This window comes from Eptesicus fuscus, chromosome 19 (assembly GCF_027574615.1).
Source record: "Eptesicus fuscus isolate TK198812 chromosome 19, DD_ASM_mEF_20220401, whole genome shotgun sequence".
Classification (NCBI taxonomy): domain Eukaryota; kingdom Metazoa; phylum Chordata; class Mammalia; order Chiroptera; family Vespertilionidae; genus Eptesicus; species Eptesicus fuscus.
This window is the reverse complement of record NC_072491.1, coordinates 46,308,834-46,330,313: the sequence shown is the minus strand read 5'-3', so window position 1 is coordinate 46,330,313 and position 21,480 is coordinate 46,308,834. Positions and strand designations below refer to the sequence as shown.

The window sequence follows — 21,480 nt, the reverse complement described above, 5'->3', positions numbered from 1 at the left end:
CCTTCGTTTCCCCATCCGTGAGGATCAGCGGAGATGATGCCTCAGCCTGGTGCCTGGAACACGGTGACGGTCAGTACATCCCAGCTGAGGTTATGAAGTATGTTGTTATGGCAATTAAGCAACAATCCTAAGAGGCATATTTCAGCTGTCAATGTTCATATCCCACAAGAAGGAACACGCCCAACACGTAGTAAGTGCTCAATTGATGTTTATTGAATGAGAGAGTATTGAACTGAGAGTCAGAAGAGAGAGTTTCAGATCTGCCGCCACTAATGTGACTTCCTCGGTCTCAGCTCGCTCCTTTTAAAGACGAAAGGTCATTAGATGACGCCTCAGGTCTGTCCCTTCTTCAGGACCCCTCCCCTCCAGCAGAGACCAGGGGACCTGGTCCGAATCATTTTTGCAGTGTTCCCTTGGGTCCTGCAGGTGGCGCTGCTGAGTTGAGAAGAAAACCTGTTTTTCAGCAACCTGGTTCCCAGCTGCCAAGTCTGGATTAACTGCAGACAGGAATTAGGGAAATCACTTACTTGTTGAGGCCAAAAATGCCTGGGGCCGTAAACGACTCATTCCATTTCCTTTCTTGCCTACTTGGCCTCTCCAGGTGCCATGAAAGCGCCATGGGTGTGGAGAGGCAGCTGGCCCTGGATTCCAAGTCCAGTTCCACCACTTCAGGCTGTGACCTTGGGCAAAGGCATGTGTCCTCTTGGGGCCTCTGCTGTAGCCTGCAAAAGGAAGGAAACAACAGCGACATGTGAGTGTGTGGACCACACGGAGCATTGAGAAAATTAACTAAATAACGTTCACTATGGACAAGCACAGTGCCTGGCAGAGTAGGTGTTTAAAAACGGTTAGCGCCCTTCCCTTCCCCTTCCCTCTCATCCGCTGCAGATCATGGTTCGTGCTTGAGAAGAAATGAACAGGGTGGTGATTGAGTGATGAGGAGGTAGGCCCTGTGAGGGGGACTCTCCGGAGAGAGGCCATGTCATCTGAGGCAGGGTGATGAGGACAGTGGTCCCCAAAACAAAGGGCCAGCAATTGCAAGGACACAACTCATCTCATCCAGCCCCCCTCTACCTCTGTCCCTTCCCAAAGGACCCACAATCCAGCGGCTCTGTCCTCTGAGCCCGCGTCCACCTTGTTCATGCCTGTACGACAGGTGTCGTCTGCCCGTGTTGTGCATTACATGTTCCCGGTCATGTCTCTCCGAGGACCAGACGGGCATTTTTTTTCATCTCTGTCCCCCCAGAACCTGGGAACCAATGCTTTAAGGAACAAATGGGCCAACGAAAGTGCCACATTGGGTTTGTGCAGTCTCTACGGGCCATCTTTATTTGTAGGCATCCTGACCGTTAGCTGCCACCCATCTTTGTATAGCTACTACGTGGTACATAGTGGGTGCTCACTAAGTGCGTATTCTGTTGAAATTGAGTTGCATTTTCACTGATGGAGCACCTGCTCTGTCCAGGCACTCGTGTGAGCACTGGGGCTGCAAAGGAGCGCTTTTGCGGCAGCATGTCCCTATCCCGGGGCCAAGTGCTCTCTGTGTAGTCTTTCACTTAATCCTCACAAAAACCTTGCGACATAGGTGCTAGCTCCATTTCACAGATGGAGAAACCGAGGCTCAGGAGGGAAACGTAACACGAGGAGGAGGCAGAGCCAGCCTGAAAGTCAGGCATCTGGCACTAATGCCCTGGCCATTCACCACTTTGTCACAGACACACACGTGTGCATGTATGAATAATTCAGGCGTGTTCCGTGTGGGGAGCTGAGGAATGGGGAGGCAGCTGGGAAAGATTTCTCAGAGGAGCATCAGTGTGAACCGGACGGTGAAGGACAGGAGGGGTTTTCCAGATAGGACCTCCGCGGCAGTGGGGAAGGTGCAGGGGAGAGGGGGGAGGAACAGCAGAGGGAAGGGAAGAGGTCAGCAGCCTACATGGACGACGCCCACGAGCAGATGGCACCGAGCCTGGCACAGAACCACCTGGGAGACACAGGCTGCTGCTCCCCTCTGGAAGGTAAGGGCTGGGTCCAGAGCAGGCCAGCTCAGGGAAAGATACACCAGACAGGAGACTCTAGAGAACGTTTTTGTGTGCTTTTTAATTAAATCTTTATTGTTGAAAGTGTTACTTATGTCCTGTTCCCCCCCCCACCCCCCGCCACATTTACCCCTTCTAGCCAGACCCCAACCCTGCCCCTGGCCCCAGACCTTCACCACCCTATTGTCTGTGGCCATGGGGTATGCATATATGCATACAAGGTCTTTGGTTAATCACTTCCCACCCACCCATCCTTCCCCGCCTTCCCTCTGAGATTCCACAGTCTGTTCCATGCTTCTGTGTCTCTGGATCTATTTTGTTCATCAGTTTATTGTGTTACTTAGATGCCACATGTGAGTGAGATCATGTGATACTTGTCTTTCTCTGACTGGCTTATTTTATTTAGCATGACACTCTCCAGGTCCCTCCATGCTGTCTCAAAGAGTAAGATATCCTTCTTTTTTACTGCTGCATAGTATTCCGTGGTATAAATGTACCACAGCTTTCTTATCCACTCATCTGCTGATGGGCACGTGGGCTGTTTACAGATCTTAGCTATTGTAAATTGTGCTGCTATGAACACAGGGGCGCATACATTCTTTCTGATTGGTATTTCTGGTTTCTTAGGATATATTCCTAGAAGAGGGATCCCTGGGTCAAATGGCAGTTCCATATTTAATTTTTTGAGGAAACTCCATACTGTTTTCCATAATGGCTGCACCAGTCTGCATTCCCACCAGCAGTGTACTAGGGTTCCCTTTTCTCCACATCCTCACCAGCACTTGTTGTTTGTTGATTTGTTGATGGTAGCCATAGAAAATGTTTATTTTTAGAGACAAGTTTAACAAATAAGGACTTTTAACCTTTTGAGTAGCAGATCTGTGTGACTTGCCTGCTGTTAGGCTGGGCAGTCAAAGCACACACACGCCCCAAACACTTCCTCAGCGTTCACTAAACACCTGCTATGCGCCAGGCACTCACCCTGGACACCCATCCATGCCGCTCCAGTCCTGCTAGGAGAAGCAGTGGAACAGGGGAGGCTTAAACCTCCCCGGGTTTCAGTCTCTACTCCGGTACTCACCAGACAGATAACTATGAGCTAATGATTTCCCCCCTCTGTGCCTGTTTCCTCATCTGTTAAATGGAAATACTGACAATATATGTTATGTACAATATATGTTATATTGTATTAAATAAGTCATTCGTGTAAAGGGCTTATACAGTCTGGCTGATGGTGAGCGCTCAGTAAAGGCTGGCTACAATACGTGTGCGCTACCCTTGAGCGTGTGTTCTTTATTGGACACCTACTAAGTGCAGACACTGGGCTGGATGCAGAAGGCTTAGAGATTAGTAGGACCATGCCCCCTGCACTGTAGTAAGAATGAGGCTCACAAAGGAAGTGGTTATAGCAGAGGAAAATAAATGCCATAATAATAACAATCCTCCTATATAACAAAAGCCTAATATGCAAATTGTTTGACCGGGAATTCAACCGCTCACTGTGACGTGTGCTGAACACCTGGGGGCAGCACAGAACATGGCGGGTGTCGGCAATGCGGCACTGGCAGCAGGCGGCAGTGGGGTGCTGCCGGCCCCCTGATGAGAGCGGGACTGTGGAGGGATGGTGGAGCAGGTGAACGGGTGGCGCCAGGCCAAGGCGGGTGCGAGCAGGGGCCAGATCGCCCTGCTGATTGCCCCGCAGACGATGACCAGCGCGGCGGCAGGAGGTGGGGCCACCGCCCTGCTCCCAGGCACTGAGGGAGCTGGAGGGGGTGCGGGGGGCGGCCCTGACCCATAGCCCCACAGGTGGAATGGTGGAGCAGGTGAGGGGGCAGTGCCAAGCCACGGCGGGGTGCCAGGCGGGGCTGCGAGCCTGGGGACATGAGCTGGGGCCCGATCCCCACAGGCCACCCCGAGGGATCCCACCCGTGCATGAATTCGTGCACCGGGCCTCTAGTAGTAGTAATAAAGAAGTAACACTTGTGGTATGATTCGCAGATGCCAGGCACTGGATAAAGCTGGGATTTATCCTATCCTCCTCACAGAGCTTTAGGGGGACGTCATTGTCTAATTCTACCTGAGGAAACACAGGATCCCAGGTAGGGGTGCAGTCGGTGTCTGAATTCAGAGTGGAGGATGCACAGAGCCATGGGGCAAGCTCACCCTGCAGTGGGGGGAGGGGGGAAGCCACACAGAGGAGGTAGCATTTCAGCTGTGCCTTAAAGGATGCTGAGAGAGAAGGTACCCAGGCAGGGCAGACACGGGAGGTGAGAACGGTGCAGAGAACAGCAAAATGTTGTTGTGCCGGGAGCCGGTGGGAGCTGTGTGGGGAAGAGGCCTGAGTGCTGAGCGGTAGAGTTTGGGCTGATCCTGGAGAAGACGGGTTCACTGCAGGCTTCTAAGCAGGGGGATGCTGAGCGAAAGGAATAGGCCCCCCTCCCTCCTCTCCACCCTCTCGCGGCCCCCGGGAATCTGGGCCAAGGCAGGATCATCAGGCTTCTGATGAACGCGCCCCGTCAGGAGCCTGTCCAGCCTCCATATGGCGCGTAAATAATTTACAGTGACGGGGCGTGTTTATGTGGGCCGGCCGCCAGCCGCCTGGCTTCTTCAGCCTCAGCGCTTCCTCTCGCTCCACCGGCCAGCGGTCCCCGAGGCCCCACAGGAAGGAGCCGAGGCCCAGGAGTGCCCAGACTCCCTCCAGCACACTGTCCCCGGGGAGGCAGGGATTTCACAGTCCAGGAGGCCGCAGGGCCCCAGGCCCGGTTCCCAGGGAAGTCACGTCCACTTCCAACCCTGGGAAGGCCTGCGGGGCCTTTCCTGTTCTCAGCACTTTTTCCAGAAACAAGCCAGGAGGTTTATGTGGCCTAGGGGACGGGGTGAGGGCTGGGCCAGACCAGCGAGCTGGGTGGTGAAGGCCTGGAAGCGGCCTCCTGCCGTGGCCTGCAGGGGCCCAGGCCCAGCTTGGCCAGGACCCGGCTGCCGCCTCCCTTTTCCTGCCCGCAGGTCAAGGTCCCCATGGAAATCTCAGGTATAGGTACCATCTCCCCCTCCAAGGCGGAAATTAAATCAGTCCAAATGCAGGCATTAGTAAGTACAACAGTAGGTGTGATTTATAATAAGAAATATCTACTTGTCTTCATCCCCAGCCCTGGCACAGAGCTCCTAACACCCTTGGAATTTCCTGAGTGATGGAGCAATAAGGTGTCTTTTGTTCGATTAACGAGGCAACTTTGGGAAAACCCCTTAGTCACCTGAAGCAGGGGGCTGGTTGCCGGGGGAACCAGCAGTGTGATGAGAAGATTCTAACTTTTATCTCCACTCTCTCAGACCTCAGGGAGGTGAATGGGGCTAGAGGTTGAATCAATCGCCAATGGCCAATGAGTTAACCCATCAGGCCTGTGTGCTGAGGCTTCCATACCCTGCCCCCTCCCCCCAAAAAACGCAAGGGGGCAGGGGTGGCCCCTTTCAGAGAACTTCTGGGCTGGTGAACCAGGCCCCAAACTCTATGGGTTCCGAAGCTCCTATGTTCGGGCCTCACTCTATGTGTCTTCATCAGGCTGTTGATTCGTATCCTTTAATATCCTTTGTAATAAATTGGTAATCTAGTGAGCACACTGGTTTCCCGAGTTCTGGGAGCTGCTCTGGCAAATTCATCAACCCGGAGGAGGGGATCCAAGAACCGCGGACCTGTAGGCAGGTTGTCAGATGGCGACTTGCACTTCGGTTGACTTCTGGAGTCAGGCAGTCTCATGGGACGGAGCCCCCAGCCTGTGGGATCTGACGCTGTCCCCGACGGGTCATGTCAGAATTTAGTTCCATTGTGGGGCACTCAGATGGTGCCTGGAACATTGCTTCATGGGTTGGAGGGGGGGAGGGGGAACACACATTAGAAATGGAGTCAGAATCCCAGTGGTCAAGCCAAAATAATGCCCAATTTAAAATCGCCCTGTGATCCATACTGAACTTGCATTCAGTTCTGCTGGGACACCAAGGTCTGTCAGTTGCAGATTTGTGCCTAAACCATGTTGGTGAGATGCTGTTTGTTCACAGTCGGGGATGGAGGCTCAGGAAAAGTTCAGGATGAGCAGAAAGAAGAGTTTGGCTCAAATCTAGGCACACAATGGGGTCACAAAAGTTTGCCTAGATAGTTGGATTTCATTAACCTCTTGGAATTCATCAACTGTGACTTCTCTTGTTCAATATACTCACGTATAATACTGAGCAAGAGGAAGTGCTTAGCGTCGGCGTAATGATAAACACACCTGCACACAGACCGTTCTCATTATTCGTGGTAGCCGTGTTTTACAAAGCGGCCGTGAACACTGACGCGGTGGGCGCTGCCCCGTTGCTCCCAGGGGACACAGCGGGCTAGGTTCTCAAATAAAAGAAAAGCCGTTCAGAGCGAGAGGCAACAGGCACTCACTGGAGATGGACGAGAATACCGATTCAGAAATCACTAATTCCGGAAGAAGCCCAAGGAGTGTTCCGATTAGGAGGCGAAGGCAAAGGGCATTTATGAGAAGAAGGAGAACAGTTCCATCAATAGGAAGAAGGTGTTTCTATCAGTGCAGACAACATCACCTAGTGGCTGATGCTAAAGAATGCTGTTAATTTCCAGTCCAGTAGCCATAACATCTGCTTTCTTGTTATCCTTGCAAACAGTTCTTTGGGGCACAAGGTTTCCTTAAGCGCAGTCCAAAGGTTGTTTTGCCCTGTTTTAATGTCCCAAGGTTTGAGGTATCAGGCGTGCAAGGCAGGTCCTCTGGGATGGCAGTTCTGACTCCATTTTGAAGTGGCTCCGTTTATTTTTTTTATTTTTTTACATTTTCATCAACCAGTCAATACATAACCTTGTTATATGGTGTTTCTGTTTAAAAATACCTTATTATAGATAGGTAGTTGATTGGTTACCATGCACTCACAGCTAACAGCACTGTAACTCGTGCTGCTACAAAGCTGAGCTAACACACCTATTTTTTTTTTTTTCCAGAAGGCACATCTCATGAAGACTGGGCAGCACCGAGAAATTCTGCTTGGAGGTCATTTTAAACAACAAAATCACCCCCACAAAAATGCCCAAAACAAGGCACACATAGACCACAAAAAGGATGCTTGTGCAGAGCGCAAGAGCTGAAGCAGGAAGACGGACGGAGCATCGTTCAGCTGGAAACTTACTGGGTGAGTCAAGATTTCTCATGCTCTGCACACGCCCCTGGATGACTGAGAAAGGGCCACGAGTATGGATTTGGGGGTTACAAGCAAATAGGCAAAGTCATGAATATGGGATCCACAAATAATAAGGATCAACTCTGTGTACATATGTATACATTGTATGTACACACAATATGTATAGGCATATATACTCGAATGTGGTCCCCAGGAAGGCTGGGCCACCGGAGCTCCCTTCCCTGGTGCCCCGGGCCCTCCAGGGGTACATACAGCTCATGCAGTGAGCACGTGGCCAAAGCTTTCTCTCTGGACCATTCACTTCCTCCTGGTTAGTGACAAGGTGATCCCTGAGGCTCACCCAGCGCCCTCCTGTTTGACTCCCACCTGACGCCCACAAGGCAGGCCCCGTGCCCACCTCAGCCGTCCCTTCTGTCCTGTGTGTGATAATGGGACTCCTCATCTTGTCTGTGCCCTCACCTAGACTCCTGGACCCAGAAGGCAGAACCATGTCGTGTTTGCTTTTGGCATTCCTAGCACTTGGCACAGCTCTCGGTGACCCGAGGACCAGGAGCTGTTGAGTTTTTTGAATCACTGAACAGCAGAAACGGGGGGCTGTGTAGGGCATTCAAGATCACCCAGCCCCAGGAGACTCAAAATGGGGTCAGTGACCCATCAGCAGCAGCAGCCTCACCTGGGACTTGTTACCATGCAGATTCCCAGCCCTCCCCAGGCCTTCTGAACGAGTGGGGCCCAGCAATCTGTACTGTAACAGGTTTTCCAGACTATTCGTATGCCTGCTAAAGGTTAGAAGCTCTGAGTCTATTCGACTCCCTTCTAACATTTAGGGATGGAAAGTGGAGACTTGGTGAGCCACACATTCGGCAAAGGGCAGAGGGGAAGCGAGAAGCCATCTCCTCACTCTTGAATCTGGGCTCCCCTGAGCCGCCCACAGCAGCCAGCCCTTCCCAGGACTAGCTCCCCCAGGAGACAAGCATGGTTCTCATCTGTGGAGCTTCTCTTCCTCCTCCTTCCCACTCCTTTCTCTCCCCTCTTTATTTTTCTCCTCTTTCCCTACTGCAACACCCCCCCCCCCACCACACACACACACACACACACAATTAGGCTCTCTGGTTAAGGTTATTCCTTTGCATGGCAAATGGGAATAATCTTGCCCCCGCCATCTTAGGTCAATTCAAAGAGCACGTTACCCACCTGCAAGGTGGTACCCAGGCACCCCCAGAACTAAACCTGCCTCCTGTACCTCCTGGCATCCCCGGGGATGTTTTTAGGATGGTTTGACTGGGAAAACTTAGGGAAAGGGACTTGGAAAGTTAAAACAGTCCACCCAGAGGGCAGGAGTTATCTTCAGAGTCTTCCCCCTTCAAATTGTCATCCGTATTCCCACCGCCTCCCCCTCCTTCAGCTGTGACAACAGGGTTTGTTTTTCTCTGCAGTGGGCTCGGGGTTATACATACAGGCAACTAGGTGAACGTTCTGTGAGGTCGTTAGGGTTTCTCAGAATGAGTCATTTTTTCAAAAATAACAAAACCTCTCGACATCACTTGATTTCAGCATGCTGGCCAGGCTCTGGTAACCTCTTTTGCAATTGCATTCCTTCTTTCTCAGGCCTGATGACACGCCCCCCCTCCCAGCAGGGCCCTGCTGATAGACAAAGGAACCCAGCCCAGGATCGCCAGGGCCTGGTCCAGAAAATATTTAGGTTTCAGATGATGGGAGGGAAATGCCTGGAGGCTCTGGAGGGCAGCGGGTGAGAGGCAACAAGGTCGGAGAGGCTGCCCTGGCTGCTGGCCCCGGTTCCTCGCTGGACTCTGACAAACCGCCCTGCTGCGCTGCCTTCTCTGTCCTCACTGGGCCTGGCTAAGGATCCTAAGAACAAGAACCAATGTCTGCTTGTCACAGTTTTACAGAGCACAGTTCACTCCCGGCACCTCGCGCGCAGGTGAGAACACGCAGAGGATGCTGAGAGTCTGCTTATTGAGCCAGACACTTCTCCTCTCATCAATCCCGACAGGTAGGTTAGCATTCTCCCCATTTTCTAGATGGAGAAACTGAGGCTCTGAGAAGTTCAGTAACTTGCCCAAGGTCCCACGGCAAGTGGCAGAGCTGGAATTGACACCCAGGGGTGCCGGCCTTCAGAGCCTGTGTCTTTTCCAAAGCATCACATGCAAATACTGCTCTCACAAGCCCTCTGCACATGACTCCACCAGCACTTAGCGTCACACGTGTTAACTGGCAGTTTCCGTATCTCTGCCCCGTGAGTGCCTTAAGGCAAGGAGAGGGGTTTATCTCTGTACCCTCAGCACACAGCTCACTGGGTGACATACACACACAAGCAGCCATCGCTGGATGAAGTCAGTGATGGACTCGACAGCTAGCCTCAGACTGCGGACCTGGACGTGTCCGCTCTGCACAGAGCCACGCCCAGGCTGACCCCTCAGGGCACCGCAGACCTCAGCCCGACTCCTTGGCTTCCTGGCCTCAGTGAGACGGCCGCCTGCCTGGGCTCCAGCTTTCTCCTTTGTGCAGATGTGCAGTAGGGCAGGAGACACGGAGGACCCTCTCATGAGATGGTTCTGAAATTGTGTTGAGTTTTCTCAAGGGGTCAGGGCCGAGAGCATTTGTTGGTTGAATAATATTTGTCTGCCAAAGGGTGGAGAAAAACTCATTAACAGAGTTTGTAACATTGGCCCAATAGTTTTCTTTGCATTTATTTTTAATTGTTCTTTTGTTATAGTTGGCATACAATATTATATTAGTTGCATATGTGCAACATAGTGATTTGACATTTATATGATCTACAATGTAGTCACCCTGATAAGTCTAATCATCTGTCACCGTAAGAAGTTATCACTCTATTATTGACTGTATTTCCCCCTACTCCCTCCCCTCTGGCAACTATCAATTTGTTCTTTCCTTCTGAGTCTGTCTTGGTTTGGTTTTGTTCTTTGTTGTGATTTCTGTAAACTCTACATATAAGTGAAATGATGCAGTATTTGCCTTTTTCTGTCTGACTCGTTTCATTTAGCATCATACTCTCTCAGCCCATTTATGTTGTCATAATGGCAGGCTTTTATTCTTTTTTATGGCTGAATAATATTCCATTGTTACTTCCTTATCCATTCATCTATTGCTGGACACCTAGGTTGCTCCCATATCTTGGCTATTGTAAATAATGTTGCAGTGAACATAAGGGTGCATCTATCCTTTTGAATTCGGGTTTTCATTTTCTTTGGAGAAACACCCAGAAATGGCATTTACTTTTGTCTCTGTAAGATCCTTGCACAAAAGAGGAAGTGGAACCTCAGAAGTCTTAATTCTATGTGACTCGGATCCTATGTGAATGAAATAGGTACATAGGCACGTGGTAGCACTACTGCTCTTTGCTTCCGCTTTAGGACTCCTGCTAGAGGTCACTTTCCTGCCACCCCCACCCCCGTCCTGCTACCTCATCCCCAGGCTGGGCTGGCTGACCCTCCACGAGGCTTACCTCGGGGCATGCATTGCTTTCCCATTGAAACGCCTGCTTATTTGTCTCTCTTCCAGGAGACTCTGCACCCAGGTTTGTTTATCTATTTCCTACTCCACTCTGTGCCCTGTGGCTCTTTGTATCTCTAGCACCTAGCCAGAGTGCGGCCTGGCGCTGCCACTCAAAAAATGTTTGATGATTGCACAACTCCACCATTCCCTTCCTCCTGCAGAACCCTCCGCACATCGCCCGAGAGCTAAGTAGTTGTTCTCTCTTTCTGCCCATTTTGAAGACGCTAAGACTCCGAATGCTGATTGGCTCGTCCAACGCCACTCAGCCAGGAAGGGGGTAGTGGCCGCACTCAAATTGCAAGATCACAGTTAAGAAAATTTGGGGGGGGGAGGGGGAGTCTTGAAGGCACCTAAAACAGAGCTCTTCAAACCTGTTTGAAGCAAAGGGATCTTTGTTTTTTTTTCTTTCCCTAGTGACATCTTATTCAGAATCATAATATGAAAAGTTTGGAGGAGAACCTGCTCTTAATAAAAGAACCTCAAGAGGAAGAAGGGTACCTGAACCCCATTGGAAAACCACTGATCCAAATAAACGTGCTAGAATGCTTACAAGTACGTTCTTTTATTATTATTGTGACTTTTAAAAAATATTTTTCATTATAGTTGACCTACATTATATTCGTTTCATATGTACAACATATGATTCCACATTTACATACCTTACAAAGTGATCACCACCATAAGTCCAGTAACCATCTGTCACTGTACAAAGTGATGACAATATTATTGACTCTGTTCCCTATGCTGTACTTTACATCCCCGAGATTTATTTATGTATCTGTGTTCTCCTTCAACTGTAACACCCCCATTCTCCACGGTTGTCTTTCTCATTCAAAACCTCCCTCTTGGCCACCTCTGTGTCAAGCACCGTGCTCAAGGCCTTTGAGGACCACGGACCTACTTTGGCCCCCAGTCCTACTGTTTCCTTGCTGGCAACCTTGGGAAAGTCACTTATCTCTCCCTGAGCCTTGAGTGTTTTATCTGCAAATCTGCCCCCAAGGCTTGGATTGAACGGGAGTCAATTATTGTCTCACGCAGGTAAACACCCCCTGCAGGACTCGCCCAGCATTCGTGGCATCTGCTGTTTCACAGCTCTGCAAAACGTGCGGAAACCACGCGAAGGCCCAGAAATCAGTTCCGGGCACACACACTTTTTTACTTTAATGATGATGTGCTTATGGCGACTTGTCTCCCGAGTTGGTTTACATTTATGACAGTGATCTTTCTTTTTTTATATTATTATGTATTTTTTATTAAGGTATTACAAATGTGTCCTTATCCCCCCATTATGACAGCAATCTTTCTGTTAAGGGTATTGATTTAAGAATGAAGAAGTGGATTGACCGCATCTCACATACCAAGAAGCGATGTTTCAGATGGGAAACAGATGTGGCCGAAGAAGGGCACAGCCCCCAAGTGGCAAGGGCTTGGGAGACCCAGTCCTAGAGCGTGAAGCAGGAGGAGGAGCGCAGGTAAGGGGAGGAAGGGGCGCGGGCATCCCTCTGTGTGAGGCTCCTGTTTCCCCACCTCCAGCCGGCTGACTCTCTGGAGGTGACGACAGGTGCGGAGCAGGACAAATTATTCTCCCAGGAGGCGATGCATAAGGTGGAAGCCTCCCAGATCCCCGCAGGCCTCCAAGGGAAGCAGGAGACACAGTGGTCTCGGGAAGGAGCCGCTTGTCCTCTCTGCCCCTCCTATCTGCGTCTCAATCGCAAAGGCGGCCGATTGCTGGCAGTGGCCGGGTTCTGCAGGAGCCTCTGGGTGCCAACTTCTAAGCCGTCTATTATTTTTAACAATAATAATCCTCTAACGTGTGTATTGTGGGCCCTGGTCTTTCACAACCTGGTTCCACTGCCTTTGAATCCTGGTGTCTTGGGGAAGAAGAAGGCTAGGCAGGGGCCATCAGCCCTCCTTGACAGATAAGGAAACTGGGGCTCGGGGTGGCTGGGATCACAGAGTGCAGAGGTAGCACCTGGAGGTTTTCGCTCCTATGCCAGTCCTCTTCCTAGAACCCTTTCCTCGCAGAAACAGCCAGAAACCTGAGCCCTGGAAGGGTGGTGGGAGAGAGCAGAGATGCACTGCCCCTTACCTCGTAGGCTCCCCTGCTTAGCCAAGGGCTCTGGCAGGCATGCGGCCTCATTGCAGACAGCATTGCCCAGGGCACCTGAATAGCTAGGCCCGGCCCTCTGTGCTCTCACCAGCACACCCAGGTCTCTCATCTTCCTTCTGTGGTTGGGTCATGGAAGGCAGATTCCCCTGGGGTACCCATACCTGACAGAAGTCCTGGAGAATGAGGTCAAGTTCAGAGGTCTTGAGGCCAAGGTTTAGACAGTGTCTCTCTGGATGCAAAAAATAAATAAAATAAAAATCACATAACCAAGGAAGTTCTGGAAGCCATCTTGCAACCAAAAGTAGAACTAGCAAAGTGAAGAAGTAGAGACAAACCTGATCTTCCCGGGCATCCTTGCGCTGCTGGATAGAGTGCCTTCAAGCATTGCCTGAAGCACATGCTCTAGACTTTTTATTTACATAAGACTATAAGTTCTTTTAGTAATATAGGTCAGCTTGAACTGGGTTTTGCTACTTTCAACCAAAAGAGTCCTGATACGGCCCCTCTAGCCCTGAAATACGATATAATATTTAACACCATCAGAGGCAGTGTTTCAGCTGTGATGTCAGCCAGGTAAGTGTTGTTTGCCTCACTAAGGTCAATGCAAAGTAGAAATGAGACTTCAGCTCACCTCTCTATAGCTCATACCCATCCCTACCTGGCCCATTGCAACACAAGACAACTTGCTAAAAGAATGTGTTGCTTTTAAAACATGTCCACAGATTCTTTGTCCTACTCACCTCAAAAGATGGAGACTAATTTCTTTCCTCTTGAATGTGGTCCAACTTTAATGCCTCATTCCTAATTGATAAGAGGAAGTAGAAGTGACACTGTGTGATTTCAAAGGCTACATCACAAAAGCAATGCTGCTTCCACTGATGCCCCTCCGGGAGCCTAGCCGCCATGCTGTACTAAGGAAGCCCCAGCCACATGAAGAGGCTGTGAAAGGTGTTTGACTGACAGTCCAGCCAGCAGCAACTCTAGACCTGCCTTCCAGCTGGAACTGAGTGGAACCGAGATAAGTGCTTCCCTGCCAGACTCAGAAGCAAAGTAAACGTTGTTTTATGGCACTAAATTTTAAAGGGTTTTTTAATGCAGCAATAGAGAACTGGATCAAAAAATAGCTATTAAGTAGTTATAACACATGTATGCTTTTCATTTCATCCGTTTCTCCCTATTACATCTTGTGATATAGTTGTTGTTGAAGCCCCATTTTATAGATGGGAAAACTCAGATTCAGAGAATGAGAGAGACCAGCCCACGGTTCCCTCAGATAGCATGCTACAAAGCTGGGGGTTTAACTCAGTCCTCAAAGACCTCCATCCTTTTGAAAATAACTTCAGCAGACATTTCCTTACTTACTGTAGTACTCAGGGGAAAATAAGTAAATCAAGCTACAGTATCTGCCACGAGAAAGCTCCCAGAAAGAAGGAAAAGCACAGCAGCCAGATGGCAGGAACCAATGGGCAATTATCTTCCAGGGGATGCTAACATAACCAATCAGCTCTAGGCATTCTCAGTTCACGGGTCATAATTTACATTCCCATCGTCTAGTTTTCCATTTGGGGACAAAGAACAACCCCTTGGCCAGAGGAGTGCAGGAACCTGGACTGGCAAGACCCCAGGGTGGCACGCAATGAAGGGGAGATCCCAAAAAGAAAATGAAGGATATGGACAGTAGACAAGAAAGTCCACACACCTCCTTTATTAGATGGGTGCTCCCCAGAGACAGAATCCCCAACTTTCTCATCAGTGAACCTGCTGCTCTACCCAGCAAAACAACCCCCTCAACAAATTCATCAGGACTCCCTTTCTTTGGACTCATGTCCATTGTAATTTCACCCTCACAGGGAGAACATGGGCCTTGAAGCCAGGAAGACCAAAGGTGGAATTCCAGCCTCAGTAACCCTCTCTCTGTGGCTTTGGTCAAGATACTTTATATCTCTTTGCCTCAGCTTTTCTATCTGCAAAATAGGAAGAATTAGACAATACACTGCTTATAAAGCACTTAGCATAGCGCTTGGCACATAAAAAGATTAGAACTTTGCAGTGCCTGCTAATTCATCCTAAAAATAGTTAACTCTTCTCTGTACATTCTGTCAGCTCAGCAAATCCCAGCTAGGGAAGTGTGAGATTGTGAAAGGCAATCTCTCTAAATAGGGGTCAAATATTCTTCTCACCCGAGAGTAACTCACAGAAGATGCACACGAAGATAAACAAATGGTCCAGTAGTGCAAGCTCTTCCCACCCAGGCTGTGGTCTGGCTGTCTGGATCCTCATAGATAAGAGGCAACTGGCACATTCTACTTCTTAGAGAGAAATATGAGAAAAATATCCCTTATTAAATCAGTCATTCAATGTCATCTGAAGAAAAGTTACCAGCTCAGAAACTGGTAAATGCAAAAGTAAGTGTAGATCTCATGGTCAAGCTATTTATTGAAATCTCCAAGCATTCCACCGTCATCATCACACTTATTGAGCACTTAGGTGCCACCCATAGTTCCAAAGCTTGACGTACATCATTCTTAATCTTGACCTTAACTTCATGAGATAAGTTCTTTATCCCCATTCTACTGGAAACCCTAGAGCACCTAGAAGTTAAATAACTTATCTGGGCTCTTGAGAAACTCCCTACCTGGAAAACTTTCCACCATTTTCCTGATGTTGGGGGCTTCTAACATAGGAAGGGTCATTGGTTGTCATAGAAACAGCATAAGAATTTAAATATAGTGCCACTTGGCTGCTGGCAGGCTAATAACACCCTCTGAACTTTCTTCTTTCCTTGCTCAGGCTGTTCCCTCACCGAGGAAGGTCTTTCCCATCAATTTCTCGGAGTAGCTACAATCTACTCCTCTTTCAAAGCCCAACTCCATCACCACCACCTAGGCATAATCTCTCAAGCTTCTGTACTTTCCCATCTCTGTTGACCCTTACATTCTGCCAAAAGTTATGATTGGCTTTGCATCTGGCTTAGTTGTCTCCATTAAATGAGTTCTTCTTCAAATCAGAGAGCATGCTTTAGTCAACTCTGGCATTTATGTGTGGATTCAATGGGCACTAAGCCCATAGTTGCCTGGCTCATAGCCCAAGGTAGGTGCTTGGTAGCCATGTACAGAATGGGGTCAGATGTGGAAATTGACAAAATGAGACAAGGCAAGGAGAAATGCTTGCATCCCAGAGTTAAAGCATGCTGAGATGCCAGCAGCTTAGACAACCAAGACTCTCTCAGATTTAAGTTAGACTGTCCTCCAACTTGGCCAACTCTGTCCTCTCAAGCCAGCTGCTGGATTCCCCAGTTGCCACCCACAGTACATGAAAAGCAGAAGTTACATTCTTATTTTGTGCAACTTTTGGGAACAACCACAGCATTTGGCACTATGGCTTCTACACTATCTTCTGCCATTCTCTCCCAATCCAACTTTTTCCTCCCATCCATAGGAGAAAATCTAAATGTGTCTCACTTTAAAGCTTTGTTCATGAAAATGCAAATTTACAAAAAGTATAGATATTAGGTAGTAGTGATGATTTGCATTCCAAGGTCAACACAGAGGTAGAGTGATGGGGGAATATTTGGGGGAGAGGTAGAATGGGGGGTTCTACTGAGAATCTGGAATTTGCTGCCTCCCCCTGAATACCTTCTCATCTGCAATGCCTCTAGAGTTTATTTTCACAAAATATGTGCTGATTCATGAGAAGTAAAGAGTCCTCATGATCAAATGAGTTTAACAAGTGTGCCTGCTCTGTCCTGCTCTTAAAGATCCTCCTGATCACCTTTTGGTTATCCAAAAGTTTCACTCTATTGAACCCTTCTTTTAGAAATGCTATTGACCACAGAACCCGTTTATTACGGAATTTCTAAAACCATGCCATAGAATTTCTTTCCAGAGAAAGCTATTCTGAGAAAGACAGTAAAATGAAGTGGATAAGAGCCTGGTGTCCATGGCCAGATAGCCTGGGTTTGGATCCCAGCAATGCCATTCACTCTCGATGTGACACAGGAATGCTACTCTACCCGTGCTCTGGGCTTTCATTTCCTCATCTGCAAAGTGGGGGTGATAAGAGGATCTACCTCATCAGACAGGGTGGATGTGAGGATTGAAAGTATTAACACATGTAAAGTTCTTAGAATAGATCCTGTATATAGTAAGTGCTCAATAAAAATGTGCTTGCATTAATTTAGAAGGTAGGGCTCACATATCATCCAACATCAGGAAGACAGAAATATTAAACATCTCATTATAATTTCAGCTCAACCCCAAATTTCTGGGAAACAGTAGAGTGTAATGTGACAATACTAGGAAAATAAAGTTAAATCCAAGAAACGAGGGTGTTAAGAAAAGCATGACCAACTCTTGATGGTGACTCATGATGACTCCCAAACAATGGATGAGAGAAGTGGTCCAAGGCTCTTGGTGGAGGACATCTGCTGTGGGTAAAGCCCAGTCACACCACATGCATGCTGTGTGATCCAGGGCAAGAACCCTAACCTCTCTGTGCCTAGGAATAAGAATAGTGCTGACCTTTTAGAATTCTTGTGAGGATTAAGTGAGTAATTAAATGAACAGTGTCTGGCTTCTAGCAAATAAAGGTAGCCCTGATTTTTCAAGTCTTAACCCTTTGCACTCGCTTGCTTTTTTTCTGGATTCCTTTATTCTAATGCTAACCGTGTCGAATCACACTCGACATCCGAGTGCAAAAGGTTAAAGTGGTAATGCCAATGTTTTTGCTCTTAGTTTTTTTCTTGGAAACATATAGACTTAGAGACTCTAGAACCAAGGGTACCTGAGAAGTCATCCAATGCAGCATCTTCATTTTGCTGATAGGGAAGCAAGGCCCAGAAAGAGCAAGCATTTCCTCAGGCCACGTGGCAAGTGAGAGGGGAAGAGAAGGGACAGCCTTCCTCCCGTGGCACAAACAAAAAGTGGGTAACCTTTCCCGGGTTTGGATCCCAGCAATGCCATTCCCTCCCCATCCAACTTAGGTGTCACCCACAGTTCCAAAGCTTTGCATACATCATTCATACATCAGACTCAGAAGCAAAGTAAATGCTGGGGATGGGGAGGAAGTGGGTCTTTGGAGAGACATGACAATGGCAGAAAGTGAACGTGCAATCCAGGAGAGCAGAGGACAGCTGTTTGGAAAAATGGTCCAGAAACCGAAGCCATTGTGTTGGGCCATGTCCTCACAGCAGGGCAAGAATGCCTGACCCAGACAACAAAGAACAACTGCGATTCGCTTGTGTGCACCTCTGCGCTGCCTTTGAAGAACGTTTGCAATCCACATCTCACTTTTCTTCTCCTAACAAGCTCATATGATACTCGTGTTACCCTGATTTTCTAATATATTCAGAAAAGTTAATAACAAGCTGGTAAGCAGCTTGGGGAATACTCCAAACCCCCACTGCTGTGAGCCACACCTGACCTGGAGCCATCCCCTCCATATTAGTGGGATGCTAACTCTAATGCAAGGATTTAACATACACTTTAAACATTTGCAGTCACAAAACAGTTCTCCTGTGATGAGAATTATTCTGTCTCCAGTCCCACCTTCTTTGAGGAACTTTCCCTGACCAGCCCAATCCAACAAGCCCTCCCCGCTACTCTGAACACCTCCAGGGCTTGCTGTCTGCCCCCTGATGGCCCCTGTCCATCACTGCCTGGTTTTAGAGGAGAAAGGCTCAATATCTCATCATTTAAATCCAGTTTCACTCACAGTCCCTTTGCACCTACGATGCCAGGCTCCATGTTGGACAATGTTCACCTCCAGTCTCATTTGGTTCTTACAGCCACCCAAGAACGCCTGTCTGATCACTGCTATGCCCTCATTACTCAGACCAGGGCTGGGCACATAGTAGGTGCTCTGTGCATGTGTGTTGCACAAGAGAATGAATTATTGGGCTCCTTTGGCGTCCTGGGCAGAGGGAAGGAGACGTAGAAAGCAGCGGGCTGAGTAAAGGAGGAGGGGAGAGAGGGGAAGACAGAGCAGTTCTCAAGGAGGAACTTGGAGCTGCCACAGCTGCCCTCGGGTGCCCTGGCAGGGCACAGCTGGGTGCAGATGCTGATCTTCCCCCTCCTGCTCCCCTAAGTGGAGAGCACCCCGGAACCACCCAGAGCTGAGCCCTGCCCCAGAGCAGGCACAAAATTGAAAACCAAACCGATAATCTTTAAAGGCAAAGCAAACCTCAGAGCGCCTAGTCCGCTGATGTGCTGCTTCATTTACAACAAAGAGATGAGATAAAGGAGGTGGCTGGAGTTCTTCCCAAGAAAGGGAAACTCAGGCCTAACGGAGCCCTGATAGTAACAATAACAGCCAGTATATCTGCGAAGGTTCCAGTAAAAAAAAAAAAAAAAAATTACTGCAGGTGGTGCCAATAAAAAGCATTTCATGAAGGGCCATTTACAATGTGGGCTGGAGCTGAGGCTCCCAGGGCCAGCATCAGGGTGAGGCCAGGACACCTGGAGCAGCAGGGGGAGGAGACGGTATTGCCAGGGCTCCACAGAGGTGATGGGAACCACCGGGCTGGAGGAACACAGTTGCCACCAATGATGCAAACCTCTCTCACTTTCCACCCTCTGATTTCCTGCCAGGGCTCTCCATGGCCAAACTCAACGGGACGACAGGGAACAGGGGAGCGGGGTATGCAGTGGACAGGGTCGGCCTCCAGGGCACAGGATAGGGCAGGGAATGGGTCTGCAGGGACCGCAGAAATAACTGGCAGAGGTGACCATCTAATCACCATTTAGAGCTTTTCCCCCTGCTTGGGGCAGAGGCTGACACAGACAGACCCTCAGGACATACTTGGTGACTAACTGAATTAGAATAAAAGCTTGCCAGGCATCCCCAACTCCCAGGGCCCTACAAACTGCTTTCTCACAATACTCAGCATGAGCATCAAAGGTGCATAGAAGCTTACACACTTACTTACACACACACACATTCCTATGAGTTATAGCTATATGCTGAGCATGTCTTAAATCTTTGAAATGCAAGGTATCACTTACTCCCTGTGAGATAAGCTTTGGTGTCTATTATTCAGACATGGAAACTGAGGCTTAAAAAGATTAATTAGTAGCTTTGCCAGGGTGACTCACCTGTGTGGGGCTGAGCCAGGGCTCCACCCAGGTGAGCCTAGCTCGGAGGTCCATGGCCTCAACAACCATGTTCCAATCCCTGAGCCTGGGACAGAGCCTGCCAGCTGATGGGAGTGAAGGAATCATGGTCAAATGGAACTCTCCCTACCGCCTCCATGTGGGTGGAAGGTGATGAGTGTAGTTACGCACATCGGCTGTCCCTCGGTGCAAAATGGAATCGCTTTGGGCTGATCTGAGATGTTCCCCACAGCCTGCCTGAAGGCAGAGGAATGGAACAGGCCTTCCAATGTCTCCCTCTGACCCCCGTATAACTAGGGAAGCGCCTACCTCCGTCCTCACTCCCTACAAATCAATCAATGAGTATCCATTAATGCCAGGTGGGGGCCTGCAAAAGCCAAGCAGCTGGAAGTGCCAACTTCTTTGGAGAGTATAGGGCTGTGGTCGGCAAACTGCGGCTCAGAGCCACATGCGGCTCTTGGGCCCCTTGAGTGTGGCTCTTCCACAAAATACCACAGCCTGGGGGAATCTATTTTGAAGAAGTGGCGTTAGAAGACGTTTAAGTTTTAAAAATGTGGCTCTCCAAAGAAATTTCAATCGTTGTACTGTTGATAGTTGGCTCTGCTGACTAATGAGTTTGCCGACCACTGGTCTAGGGGCATTGGCAATGGTGGCTGGGGACAGAATGCTGCCTTTGTAGAAACCAACCCATGCAAAACTCAGAAAATGAACCCAGAAAGGACTGCGTTGATGGTGCAACTCTTGTTTGCCTACCATTTGACTTCTCGCAGGAAGTATTTTTAAAGGGTATTTTTCTCCCTTGCTGAACAGTTCCTCATTGAGAAATTTTCTTTTGTGACACTTGGACATCTCAGCTCCCAAAGTGATGATGGGACTTTTTTTTTTAATTTCCACTTCCAGGTTTGGGTTCACTTCTTCATTCATCTGGAAGAGCAGAAAGGATTTCCAAATGCTTACCAAACATCTCCTCTGCGCGCTAAAGACCGGCCTGGTCCCAGACCCCAACTGTCACCGAGCAAAACCACGCAGCACAGGACGGGATGTGTCCATCCTCTCCCTCTACCTCTCCCCCATCCCTGACTCACACACTCAGCACAGTTTATCAGCCTCCTCCATGTCCCACCAGACGTTATGAAGCAACATGATAAAATCTGTTAGGTTTGGTAAGAAATAGAATGTAACCTGATGGTGAAACTATCATGGGCTCCAGAGCTAATGGGCCCAGGATGATTCTGGAAACTTCCTTACTCTCTGCCCTTCCTGGAGGCAAAGAAAACAGAAACCATCACCCATTATGGTGGCCAATGGACAGGGTCCCTCAGATCCCTCACACCTCCTTATCACCAATCTGCCAGGCCCCCCTATGCTCCGGTCCTTTGATAACTATGGTTGTAAGCTCCTGCCTACTCTGCTAGCCTTACTCAAACTCCACGCCAGCAACACCAGGCTTCTGTCCTGCCTTGCACGGGCTCTGCTATTCTGTCACTCTACCTTGGCT

At 49.0% G+C, this 21,480-nt stretch overlaps 1 long non-coding RNA gene across 1 annotated transcript in view; it reads right to left on the bottom strand.

The window, feature by feature from the left end:
* Positions 1–202: 202 nt before the first annotated feature.
* Positions 203–21,480, bottom strand: part of LOC114232093 (uncharacterized) — a 30,528-nt gene continuing 9,250 nt past the window's right edge. The window contains exons 2-5 of the long non-coding RNA XR_008554552.1: positions 15,054–15,182; positions 13,614–13,674; positions 13,035–13,102; positions 203–722 (exon numbers count right to left, since the gene is read on the bottom strand). This is a non-coding gene — a long non-coding RNA (uncharacterized LOC114232093). The remainder of the gene's footprint in view (positions 723–13,034; positions 13,103–13,613; positions 13,675–15,053; positions 15,183–21,480) is intronic.